This window comes from Acipenser ruthenus, chromosome 29, assembly GCF_902713425.1.
Source record: "Acipenser ruthenus chromosome 29, fAciRut3.2 maternal haplotype, whole genome shotgun sequence".
Classification (NCBI taxonomy): domain Eukaryota; kingdom Metazoa; phylum Chordata; class Actinopteri; order Acipenseriformes; family Acipenseridae; genus Acipenser; species Acipenser ruthenus.
Genome location: NC_081217.1, coordinates 22,848,008 through 22,859,545, shown reverse-complemented (window position 1 = coordinate 22,859,545; position 11,538 = coordinate 22,848,008).

Sequence of the window (11,538 nt, the reverse complement as noted above, 5' to 3'; positions counted from 1 at the left end):
TCTCTGTTACTGAGCAGCAACCCAGATCTCAATGAAAAGCCCTCTCTCATTTGAATGGGAGGAGCGTGTTGCTGTCTGCAGTCCTCTGAAATGCTGTGGGATGCTTGTCAGAACTAGAGAAAGATGTGGTACAGTACTGTAAGCCATCGCTTTAATTAAAAGGGAGGGTCGTGTTTTACTTGAGAACTTGTTGCAGCCGTGCTGCAGTCATAGTGCTGGTTTAACCTGGGTCTAGTTTAAACTTGCATCCCATCAACCCTGACGATTGGCAGTCAGTCCCCAAAAGATGCTTTAACCCTTTAAGCTACAGGGACATATGTGGCGCACAAATAAAAAGGAAACCTGAGTGGCTCTCAAATGTACTTTAAGAAGTAACCGTTTGAAGTGCTGCTCAGCTCCTTGTGTACCTGAGGGGAATAATAAAGCAATTCCTGTTCAGGTGTTTAATCCTTGAATAGAACCGGAGGAATTCTAAGTGGCTGCAGTATTGAAATTGTATTGCCTAAAGTGATGACTCAAGAGCTTTGTTTTGTGAAAGTCTAATTCTCGTGTTTGATCCCTGACTCAGCATGGAATTGGCACCAAGTGAAACTGGTAGCAATTACTGAGCACACAGATGAGCTGGATTAAAAAGAGCCATCGACCAGCTGCAATAGATGCTCTAAACTAATGCAGTCAGTGGATCTGTTCTCCTGGTATACCCTGGTGTGGGGCATGTTCTCCTGGTATACCCTGGTGTGGGCATGTTCTTCTGGTATACCCTGGTGTGGGGCATGTTCTCCTGGTATACCCTGGTGTGGGCATGTTCTCCTGGTATACCCTGGTCTGGGCATGTTCTCCTGGTATACCCTGGTGTGGGGCATGTTCTCCTGGTATAACCTGGTGTGGGGCATGTTCTTCTGGTATACCCTGGTGTGGGGCATGTTCTCCTGGTATACCCTGGTGTGGGCATGTTCTCCTGGTATACCCTGGTCTGGGCATGTTCTCCTGGTATACCCTGGTGTGGGGCATGTTCTCCTGGTATAACCTGGTGTGGGGCATGTTCTCCTGGTATACCCTGGTGTGGGGCATGTTCTCCTGGTATACCATGGTGTGGGCATGTTCTCCTGGTATACCCTGGTCTGGGCATGTTTTCCTGGTATACCCTGGTGTGGGGCATGTTCTCCTGGTATACCATGGTGTGGGCATGTTCTCCTGATATACCCTGGTGTGGGGCATGTTCTCCTGGTATACCCTGGTGTGGGGCATGTTCTCCTGGTATAACCTGGTGTGGGGCATGTTCTTCTGGTATACCCTGGTCTGGGCATGTTCTCCTGGTATACCCTGGTGTGGGGCATGTTCTCCTGGTATAACCTGGTGTGGGGCATGTTCTCCTGGTATGCCCTGGTCTGGGCATGTTCTCCTGGTATACCCTGGTGTGGGGCATGTTCTCCTGGTATAACCTGGTGTGGGGCATGTTCTTCTGGTATACCCTGGTGTGGGGCATGTTCTCCTGGTATACCCTGGTGTGGGCATGTTCTCCTGGTATACCCTGGTCTGGGCATGTTCTCCTGGTATACCCTGGTGTGGGGCATGTTCTCCTGGTATAACCTGGTGTGGGGCATGTTCTCCTGGTATACCATGGTGTGGGCATGTTCTCCTGGTATACCCTGGTCTGGGCATGTTTTCCTGGTATACCCTGGTGTGGGGCATGTTCTCCTGGTATACCCTGGTGTGGGCATGTTCTCCTGGTATGCCTCCTTTCAAGACGATAATGACCATAATAAATGTACATTTGGCACAGACAGCAACACACAAAGAGTAAGCACCTGCGTGTTTTTAATCACTGAGAATTATTAACCTTGGAGTGTGTCTTTCAGGACCGATTGCGTTGCTCAGTCTTTCCAGGAAGGTCTCTACACTGCTGCTGCAGTTAGAGAAAGTGGCAGCAGTGTAGAGAGGTTATATGAAATCCAGTCCGCCCTTCCTTACTTAATACATTGTCAACAACAGGGCTAAAGGGACCCAGGTAACTTTGTGAGGTTACAGGATCTAAATAAGAAGCACAGGGATTTCAGCAGCAGTGGCAGTCCACCCACAAACAAATATAAACCTGGAAGAGAAAAGGCAATACCCTGACCCTAACCTAACCCTAACCCAACCCTAACCCTAACCTAACCCTAACCCTAACCTGTGCAAAGAAAATGGGTTGTTAATGTAGTGATCATGGGGGGGAGATTCCAAGAATGTGAACCCACACTATACTACAAAATGCAGTGTTATTAAATTACATTGTGCCTATGCGGTGTTATTGAAATGCATTGTGTCTATGCAGTGTTATTGAAAGTATGGTCCTACATGTACTCTTTCATGGGTTGTCATTCCTGTGTGAAATCTTTGTGTTTCATGTGAATTGATAAATACTGGCTGTGTACAGTCCTATCTGAGCAGACATTAGGTAGCTGTTGATGAATCTTATCAGTTGTTATTCATAATGTATCGGTACAATATATATGTATTATGTTACTTTATGTGTGTTTTATATGCCGGCAGGTGAGATAAAGAGTTTGTTTGATGAAGTCAAAGTTTATTCCCCTCAGTAGCCGGCCTGTTCCTGTCTTTCATTTCATTTGCTAAACATTACTGCAGTACTGTCTTCAAACCCAATGTGAACGAAGCCCTTAATAGCAGGGACCTGAGGTATGCTGAACAGCTTTATCTTATCTGTGTATATGTTATAAATAGCTTACTATACTAACTAACCATTAACCAATAAACTGAGCTGCTGTTTTACAAAGGAGTCCCAGCATTGCAGCTGCCATCCTCCCTCTGTTCTCAACAGAGGGCCTTGGCAGAGTTTCACACATTGTGTTCAGACTTGTGGCTGACAGATAGGAGAGTATTACTGGCTGTTGAGCTCATGGATTTGTCTTAATTGATTCCCTGACTGCACTTTAGAAGTCAGTTAACACGAGCTGCGTGTTAACTGACAATCTTTTAAATGGGATGCACCACTTCTTTAAAGCAATTGCATACAAGACACTTACAATAGAAAAACACAAATCACTGCAGCCTGCTGGAGCTGTGCCTCTCATCAACTTAAAAAGCAGCCCGCCTCTGCTCACACGTCCAGCCCTGTTATATATATATATATATATTGAGAGAGAGAGAGAGATTATGTCAATTACACAGGAATGGTCTTCCTAGCCGGACCTGGGTGTTTTTAAACAGAACGTGCTTCTAGCTGCAAGACCTCACACTGTGTGAAATCAATGAGCACATCTACTGGAGGGATTGTATTGAGACCCAGACTTGTTTAAAGAACCCAGAAAGTAAAAGTGTACACACACAAGAACTGGAATAAATACATTATATATACATACAGTAGTGTGCAGATTTATCAGAACACCTCATTGATATCCTTTATGTACCTACCTGCACATCTGGGTGTGAGAATTTCAATTTCCGCTCAGTAATCAGTAGTATATAACAGGCACTCGTGTGTGAAAACGTTAGACCACTTTGTGCTTTAATTACGCATTTTAAACTACTTATAAAAAGTTAATATGCACAACAAATCCAAACTGCAGAAGCAACACATTTGCACACTACTGTATATCTATCTATCTATCTATCTATCTATCTATCTATCTATCTATCCATCTATCTATCTAGTTTCTTCTGCCTCTTCTGTAACATCATCACTTTAAAACATGTTGGGCCAGGTTCTCAAAGCTGTTTACTCCAGCTCGTTATTAGCTCGTGTTTCTCTGGAAGGGTTTGTTGCACCATGCTGGCTGCAATGGAAACCCCTGCATGGACCTGACATCCACATGCTTACGGAACCCATTGTATTAAACAGGGGCTGTGTTTGTGCGGTAGCCTGAATCTTCCCATGTCTAATCCATTGGGTAAACCAATAACCCTGAGTTTCTGTGGCGATCCAGTTCAGAGACACCTGTTCTCTATTTTAAGAAGCTGCTTCCTCCATGTGGCTTGAACTATGTTCAAGTTTATTTTAAATTCCCCTTTTAGTTTTTCAAAGGTATTGTTTAGGCCGTGACATGATCATTTAACTTGACTCGTGTCTTTGTGGGGAGTCTTTTCTACATGCTTTTGATATCGGTACCCAGCTGGGGGCTGAGGCCATGACACTCCATGTTCATTAGCACCTGTAGTGTCTTATATATATATATATATATATATATATATATATATATATATATATATATATTATTATTATTTATTTCTTAGCAGACGCCCTTATCCAGGGCGACTTACAATTGTTACAAGATATCACATTATACATTATTTCACATTATACAGATATCACATTATTTTTACATACAATTACCCATTTATACAGTTGGGTTTTTACTGGAGCAATCTAGGTAAAGTACCTTGCTCAAGGGTACAACAGCAGTGTCCTCCACTGGGGATTGAACCCACAACCCTCCGGTCAAGAGTCCAGAGCCCTAACCACTACTCCACACTGCTGCCCCATATCATTGATGTGTGATATATAGATATGTATGGACCATGCATTCCTTCAGCAAAGACCGCTGGATACATGCCATCATTCCTATGGAAACTGAAGCCATTCTCTCAGTGTCAATATCAATCTCTTTCAGCTGCTTTGTCAACCACTCTATTGAAATGGAAACCACAAGCAAACCCTGAAAGTGTTTGGCTTTGATTAGAGATGCTTCAGCAATTTCATTTCCCAAATAATAACCTTCCAGGCAGCTGGGTTGGTAGAAAGTTTGATTTGGTCACAAAAACAAGATCCTGCAAGTGGCATCTTTATCTTGAAGTTTTTAGCTTTGGTAACACTTTACATTGTGTCTCTAATTACTGTAAATATACACAGTCGTTAGTACTGTAAATGCAGGTGTACTTACACAGAATTACAATCTTATTATGCATAGTTACAATGCACTTAATGTGTAAAATATTTTTGACCGGTATATGTAAGTACAGAATTGTATCAGAAAAGGTTGAGAATTAGGTTTAGAGTTAGCGTCAGGGTTAGAGTTCTATCATGCAAGGAAATGTACCCATGAAGTACATTGTAACACACATAACTACAATGTTATTATGCATGAAGTACCCATGTATTTACTAAGTAACTAGTGTGTAAATACACAGTTATTAGAGACACTTGATGGAAAGCGTTACCTTGGCTTATTTAAGATTTTCTGTTGGTTGACTTATTTTAAGTGGATAATGTCGACCCCACTTCAATATTATTTGAATGTAATATTTAAAACTTTTCTTCATTTAGATTGTGAATTTCCAACACCAATCACGGTGTCCCTGAAAGACATTGAAAACAGCGATAGGACACACAACACTAGAATTTTAATTCTTACAAATCAGAAACAAACAAAAAAAAAACAGATGTGGGTGATTTAAATATAAACTGCCAAGTGCTTAGACAGGTTCACGGGTATTTCCAAACCTGTTTCCCTGCCTTTCAGAACTGAGGGAAACTGAACAAGCTGCCCCTGGAGTTCATACTGGCCAGCATTGGGTATTAGAAACAAAGACATTCCAGCGAGGACCAGCACTAGCTTGTACTGGTTTTCAACTGGTCATACTGGTCATGATGCCACTTTACACCCAGGAGCTCCAGAGCAGATTCAGTGAGCTACCGGCCTCTGGAGGGCCGAGGCCAGCCTGCAGCTGTCCGATTGAGCTCACCGGGCAGCTGGCTAGTACAGGTCACTAACGACTGGGCCTCACAAACTCATGGGAGCGCCAGAGCCAATGCACTGTCCCAGAGGGATCCCCAACTAAGACCGGCAGTTTTGCACAGCCACGATCCACACCTGTGCTCTCCTGACTGCATGACTCACCCTGCACACCACGGCATGCTTCAGCCGGTCAGCCACTCAGGGGATCCGCATGCTACTGCTTCTTACAAGTGTTACTGTGGGTTCCCGACGGCGCTCTGCTGGGATAGTAAGAGCCACCTGTGTTTTGACAAACTAGACCCCAGATTCAGTAACTAAACCGGTCTACAGACCCTGGTAACTCCCTCTCAGTCAGGTAATAATGATCCCTTTATTGTATTGTATTGAACAACTGCAGGGTACTTTCCAGACACACGGGATGTCAGGACGGTGTTTCAAACCACAATGCCATCCCAGAGAAACCAAAAGCTTTGTATTCAGGACCAGTGTTGAAAGAGCGCTCTCGCCGCCAGTGTAAACAACGGGAGAACTCCATGCTGTGGTTAATAGCTGGGGCTGGGCTGCATGTGAAAGACAGCACTGCTATTCAGTACAGGGCTGGGACACTGAGCCAGCCTTCTTCACAGCTACAAGCACCTGTCATAACACTGCTAATTCACTGGACAGCTACGGACAACAGTTCTGCATCACCCTGTAGAATGAACTCATTAAGCTTCAGAAAGTTGACTGAAACCTGCTGAATAATGTTACCTTAACATATTGAAATGTTACGGAACACTTAGTAGTTTTCCATATACTTGTGAAAAATGTGACGTTTTGCAATCTAACATGAAATACTGTACTACTATTAGGGCTTCCGGTAGACTTTTTGCGATATCATTTTGTAGTTTTTATTTGATTACATGATGTTAAATAAAAGATCTAAATTATGTTCATATAGATTTTTACTCTTTAAATGATGCCTCAATCCTATAATTCTAGGTGTACAGAACTTTTGTCCACAGCTGCAGGGTCACCATGGGCAGCCAGGTTGGCACTGGTTAGACACACAGGTGTTGAAATGGTTCTGGAGGGAGAAGATGAAGGGATGTTGTCTGTCTTTGATACCTGTACTTGTCTCCTGCCCAGCTGTGAAATGCAGGAATACTTGACCCACATAGGAATTTTACTGACAATAAATCAGGGGTGGATACAGTTGAAGATGCCGGTAAACTGTTGAAACATCTTGAAAAACAGGATCTCTCAGCCACACAGCTAGGTGCTTTACCTGCAGAGTCCAACCATACTTAATAGAGCTTGTGTGTGTTTTTAAAAGCTGTTTCATGTCTTTATGTTTTCTTCAATGACTAATAAAGTAATGTATTATTTTTTTATTCTGTAATTAAACATTGAAATACAACCCTGGGGGACATACTCTGCTCATCTTAAAATGTAAAACCAAATAAAACTTATTTTAAAGACATGAAGCCTGTTCTCCGGAGAGTGACAGAGGAAAACCAAGAGTCCGACCCCTTACTGATGTCAAGTTTATTGCAGAGACTCCCTGATTGCAGGTGTCCCAGAGACATTGAGGACCAGCGTGGTCCACTTACAGTGTACAACACATAACACTTTCATTTTCAAGCCATTAAAAAAATAATATATATATATATGAATGAGAATATATACATGAAATGAGATAAGACAGGACAGCGACGGGTATCAAACGCATTTTATGGTTTGTTGATTACTGAAGAAAATCAAGGATATTTACTCTCCATCGTTCTCATGTGTGTGACTCCGTCTTTGACGCATTCTCTATCTCTAACCCTGTTGAGCAAAGGGGTGGCCTGTGTATTTACAGCTCTGTCATATAACAAGAAACTGCTCTAAGCGTGAGAAAATTGCTCCCCTGCAATTAAGTGTCATTAGCTGGATAGCATGGCTTTTTGTTTACCTAGCTCTGTGTGTCAGTAAACTGGCATGTGATTTCCACTATTTTCGATTCTTGTTTTGATAGCATCTAGCTGGAGATGGGTTTGGAACGAGGGCCAGGTGGTGCAGATGCTGAATAATTTTCCTGTAATGCTTCACACCTCTGGAAGCCTTGGTTCAGCCCTGAGATGACTGCTAGTCTCTGCAGGGGGTATCAGACCCACTGTTAGAGAAAGCCAGCTCAGATCTGACACACATACTATACAGTACAGAGGGCCGTCTGAATCGTTCACTTTGAAAATCCTACTGATGTAACCATGCATAATAACATTGTAAGATTTCTATTGAATGATGTAAAAGCACCGTGTCTTCGGGACACGGCCAGCGTTGCAGTCAGAATGGGAAATGGTAGCTAACACAGTAACAGTGCATGTTCTCTCACTGCAATTCCAATATTGCTTTGTGCATATCTTCCTGGATAGTTGCTGTAAATCCTGCTTTGTTGGTTCAGGAGTTGTAAATGTTTATGACTTGGTGTTTCACATCTGATTTATAAAGCTTTTGAGTAAATTTACAAAGCTGCAAATCCTTTTTAGAAATTTCAACGACTGTCATAAAAATATTATCTTCCAGCAAAACTTTATCATCTGTCACAGATGGATGACGGCAAGCTCCATTTATGACATTCATCTTCAACCAAAGCTCTGTGAACATGTGATAATTTGCATGCTACTCAAACGTTTGTTTGCGAAAGAAAATCTCACTTACCGTTCACATGTCCTTAGTTTTCTTCATTGGGCGCTGGTTGGTTTAAAAACTCAATACAAGAGACATAAAATTCTGTCAATTACTCCCAAGCATGTCCACAATACAGTAAAAAGCTGAACAACTTCCTAGAAACCCTTTAAAAAACAACAACGCAATTGAGAAGAGCAGATATTCCTGGAGTGCAAAGACAGACTGGTAGTGACCTCGTAGGACTGGGCTTCACGAAGGGTTCTACTCACCCTTTTAAATCATCGGTCTTATAGATAACAAGACATAAAGAGGGGCCCTTTGCAAAGCATTGTAAATGCTCTGTTAGCTTTAGGCTCCATCAATTAGAAATGGAATATATATATATATATATGGTGTGTAGCTAATATCAGAGCATGAAGCTTGTGATCATGTCGTCCTTGTCAGCTTGTCTTATTACCTTACCTTACCTATTTCTTAGCAGATGCCCTTATCCAGGGCGACTTACAATTGTTACAAGATATCACATTATTTTTTTACATACAATTATCCATTTATACAGTTGGGTTTTTTTACTGGAGCAATCTAGGTAAAGTACCTTGCTCAAGGGTACAGCAGCAGTGTCCCCTACCAGGGATTGAACCCACGACCTTCCGGTTAAAAGTCCAGAGCCCTAACCACTACTCCACACTTATTAGTGGCACTTTGCATATTTGTACAGAATGCACAAAACGTAATGCAATAACCTACCCTTAATGAAGCTGCAGGTTGAATTTCACTGACTAAGCATGTCTCAACATTGGTGGTTTCAAATGCAATGCGGCCCATTATACTGCGGAGCCAGTGATAAGAAGGCATGTTCGGAAACCCTGTTTGCCCAATAACGCCATTTCACTCTCACTGTAATAGGGAGGGTACACCACTGCCTCTTAACTGCGGCTCTCCACGACAGTGATTGAAAGAGGGGACACTGTTTTGTTTTGTTTTCGTTCACGGTTCATTTATTGTACCCCACACTCACTTTGTAAAATAAGAACAAAATATATATGGAAAATGTTCATATGAATTGTCACGAGCAACGCTGGCGTGTTATCCACACAGTATGGTCAGGGACTTCCTGTGGTGAACCTCAGGCCCGTTCTGTATGCTGGACACAGGAAAGTCTGCACAGGAAGTGAGCTCGTAATACCAGATCGGGATAACAGGGCATCTTCTGACTTAGAGGAATAACGAGCATGGGGAACAGAACGGTCAACAGCAGAACAATACAGGGCTTGTGGAAATACTGTTATGCTAATGTTTGTACCACACCTGTAAGTGGTTACCTGGATCTGCACGAGCGTCTTAGAGGCTCAAACAGGCTTAGCAAATCCCTTTAAAAGTTAAAGGGGAAATCCCGGTTAAAAAAATAATAATCATAAAGGCAGCGTGGAAGTTCCAAATGGGGAAAATACCAACTGAGCTTCTGCAGGTGGGGGAAAAAACGACACTGCAGTGAATTTCAAGACATGAGGAAATTCCTTCAGGCGAAATATCCATGGTGCTTATTGGTGTTGATAAACATGATACGACAAAAAACGACACTGTAGTGAATTACAAGACATGAGGAAATTCCTTCAGGCGAAATATCCATGGTGCTCATTGGTGTTGATAAACACGATACAACAAAAAACGACACTGTGGTGAATTACAAGACATGAGGAAATCCCTTCAGGTGAAATATCCATGGTGCTTATTGGTGTTGATAAACACGATACGACAAAAAACGACACTGTAGTGAATTACAAGACATGAGGAAATTCCTTCAGGTGAAATATCCATGGTGCTTATTGGTGTTGATAAACACGATACGACAGTCACCATATTAGCCGAGGAAATCCCTGAAATTCAAGATGCTGATTTCTGGATGCTTCGGTAGAAGTCGTAATCCAGGGAAGATAAATGAAACGCTGCAATAACGTTTCGTTTTGGCACGGTTGGTTAATGAAATAGCCTTTCTTAAATCTCAGGCTCCTGGGTTTCAACCCACGACCTGTAACAATCGCAATGCGTTGTGTAGTGTACATTTTTAAAAAAAGAGCTGAACGAAACATTGCTATAGAGAGGGTACTAAAGCTATACACAGGGGAATAGATTTGAAACCCTTGCTGTCAAATCGTGCTTGGTTTAAACTTTTATAAAACAGCTGTATAATATTTAGAGTAATTAATACACCCCTAACATTAGTAACATGGGCCCCCGATTAGCCCCTGAGGGATCCGATTCGCAATGTGGATAATATAACAAAACACGCAACAAAGACCTCTCGCAGAAACGGTTGCCTGCTTTTATTACAGTTTATTGTTTAGCACCACTGAACACTTGATAAAACAAAACAGACACGGTTGTTTCAATATGATTACAACTGACACGACTTTTTGTTTTCCTTATCAGTTATTTTTTTGTATGTAATCCGTTTTATATTGTTTTAGCGATTTACCCAGTTCCTTTTATTTTGAAACCCTTACCAACTTATGCAAGGTCTGCTTTCCGCCTCACGTACGGATTGTTAATACAATGCTTTTCTTGTATTAGACCAGCCTTATCGGTCTTTGTGTGGCTGCGCGCTGTTGACACCTGTAAAGCGCTCTTCTGTTTGAGGAGAGTAAGTATTGTGGCAAAAAAAAAAAAAAATAGTAATTGCCACTTTAATTAGTAATTGCATTGTTCCTACAATATGCCTCAATGTGAATATGGGATTGCATTGCGTCATTTAGGACTATATTGTGAAAGCATATACAGTCAGCACTCACATCTCCGACCCTGTCACATTTTGACTTCAGTGAAGGTTAAAAGAGTGTGACGCATAACTGAATCTTTCATTTTGACCTGTTCCAACCCTTGTCCGTTTTCAGGGAATACAAAAAAAGATACAATGTCAAAACTACATAGCTGAAAGCACTGTTTTAAAATAAGTAGGCTTCTATTTAGATGTACTGTAGTTGGTTTTGTTGGTACTATATTTTCAAACAGAAATATTTTAATTCAGAACGATAGGACTCTGAAAATATCACTTGCCAAAAGAGATGACTGGACACGTGGAGTGTAACACAGGGCATTCTTTTAAATCTGGTAGGTATTGTAGCAGTATGTAAAATTACCCGTTAATGACCCAACAGCAAAATTAAATTAAAATGTTACCCATGCGCAGAACTGCATGAAAGGCAATGTGATT